Here is a 2,500-nt window from a genome sequence, read left to right as displayed (position 1 = left end):
TGTCTCGCAACAAGTACTTCATTTGGAATTTGACAATTCTCTTGCACGTCGTTGCCAAACTGAGTTGAAGAATACTGTGTATTGGGGCTCATGTACCCTGACGTATTCCGTTCTCCAGATCTACAGGGAATAATACCCCTTTCCATTTGAGAACAGTCAAATCGCTTGTAACCAATTGTTTCACCTATCGTTGCGGCTTTGCCGACAATGAAACAGAACAAAGGCTCGTGGGAGAAACGGAGTATTTCAATGTATCTCCTATCGTGCTGACAAGTTGTCCTCCAAATTTTTAGCCGTGTCTTTAACAGGAGCTCTTGCTAGATTGCAGTGAAGTTGTACGAAGTCAGAGCAGCCGATTCTTGAATGTGGCTTCAAACAATCCGCTGATTTCAATACACAGTTGAACGGCAATGTCACACGCAACATTTACACACGAATTCCCCGCGCACTGATTTTTCTTAACGAGTCAGCGACAGAGAGTCTAGTTTCCCGCAACCGGTCTGGGCTCGCCTCATTTCAGACTGAAAGGGAATTGTCTGACCCTCCGTGTTTTCTCAACCTTGACATTCCCTGAACAAATAAAGCAGCACTATTATGCACGAACAACCGTGAGTACATAAAAAGAACGAGAAAATGAAAGAATGCAAGTTTACTTTAAACAGAACGACGGCTTGTTTAAGCCTAGAAGTGTTCGTTGAAAACCAAAACAGCCAGTGTGAAGTTCATTTCGGCAAACAAAGTGGAACCGTGTAGGCCTTTATTTTCAAACCGCTTTCGGAGCTTGTGTTGTTGGAACAGCGAATGTATCGCCGAAATTGAGACATTCAAGGCGGTTTGCTGATAGTAAAGGTCTCCCAGGTTGCTAAAAATTGCCGAAATTTATGGGGAAATTGACGTGGCCATGAGGTCAAAGGATGCAGCGTTATCAAAACAAGTCATCGAAAGTCAAACCAAGTATTTTTGTTTCTGTGGTTCAATAGGGAAATTACCGGATTACGAATAAAAAACTTTTTGGCTGTTTTTCTCTTTTCCGACAACAGCGATTTTAAACTCACTGAGCTCTCAAAGTGGTCTAAATTTTGACTTGAAAAAAATCAGCCACTTTTCCGATTCTAAACCCGATCTCGCAATGCAAATCAGTTATTTACTCCTCCAGCTTGTTCCACTTATGAAATGTGCAAATTGAAAAGAAATGTTTTTTTTGAAACCGACTAAGTTTATTTCAAAAACCGATAACCTGTAACATCGTCAACCAAATTGGATTTTGACCTCTGATACGTATGGAATATTGAAAGGGGGTTCCCCGCTTACCGGTACTACGAGAAAAATCTACAGAAAGTAATTTAAAAGCTTTCATATTTGTCGATGCGAAGCGACAATTCTCGCTCTTTCGGTCCTATCCTCATAATAAGCCGTTATTGCAATTATTGTGCCGCCAACGTAAATTGAAAAGGCAAACAAATTTGCGGTTAACATTAGACAATCAAATTTTATTTTAATGCATTGAAGTTGACCTGCCTTTTACTTTCAACTGTCAATAAAAATTATAATAATTTTCAGTTTCTAGTTTCTAATGGACCAGCGGATACGTTGGGCGCTTTCCATTCGACCAAAAATTTCGCCGAAATCGAATGGTACGGAAATATTCCGTACAAAACTTCGGAAATTTGGATTCACCGCGAAGTTTGTTTGTTTGTTATTTGCTTGTTTAAGCAGATTGAAGTTTTGGCAGCTATTCAGCTGATGTGGACCTGCTATACCCACCCACACATATACACACAGAGGACAGCCACAACAGTGAGACGGGACCTCCGGCTTATCGTCCTTATCCGAGAAGACTTGAAAGTCTAACCATTTGCGGATATAATTACAAAGGCAGCACTTTCTCCTCACTTATTTAAAGACCCTGAGTGTTGGTCCGGCCGGAGTCGAACTCACGACCTCCCGCATGGTAACCCGGTGCTCAACCAACTGAGCCACCGGTGCGCGTTTAAGTCGTCGTGAAGTTCCGGAACAACCGGAAAATCTGGTCCATTTCTCCTCGAGTGTAATTTTGGGGCACTCGTTGATGTGATGGCCTGTGATTGGTTTAGAGAGGCCACCCAGAAAATGCTGTTCCATTCGCCACATGAAACGATCGAAAGTCTTAACTAAATGGAAAGTGAATGGAAAGTCCCCGTAATAAACAAATACATTGCGTTTCGTACGTCAGTAAGTGTCAACTACTGTTTGCTTTGTAATATTTGGGTTTTTTGTTTAATATGAATATATGATGCAGCAGATAACCTAGTAACCTTTGTGGCTGTCTTAGTTGGTGTTTTTAAAAGAATCCGCCTTACAAGAAGGGGTTTCTCTCTACTAATTAAAACATTCATTAATCAGTAGGTAGTTATGGGGAATAGTGTGTGGTGAGTTGAGGGAAAATCATAGACAAAAGTTATGGTTAGCCTGTAAAATGAGGGGGAGATGTTCACAAAGCAAACTCTCAACCCCACAATAA

The sequence above is a fragment of the Montipora capricornis genome, chromosome 6 (assembly GCF_036669925.1).
Source record: "Montipora capricornis isolate CH-2021 chromosome 6, ASM3666992v2, whole genome shotgun sequence".
Lineage (NCBI taxonomy): Eukaryota > Metazoa > Cnidaria > Anthozoa > Scleractinia > Acroporidae > Montipora > Montipora capricornis.
Note: the sequence above shows the minus strand (reverse complement) of the source record.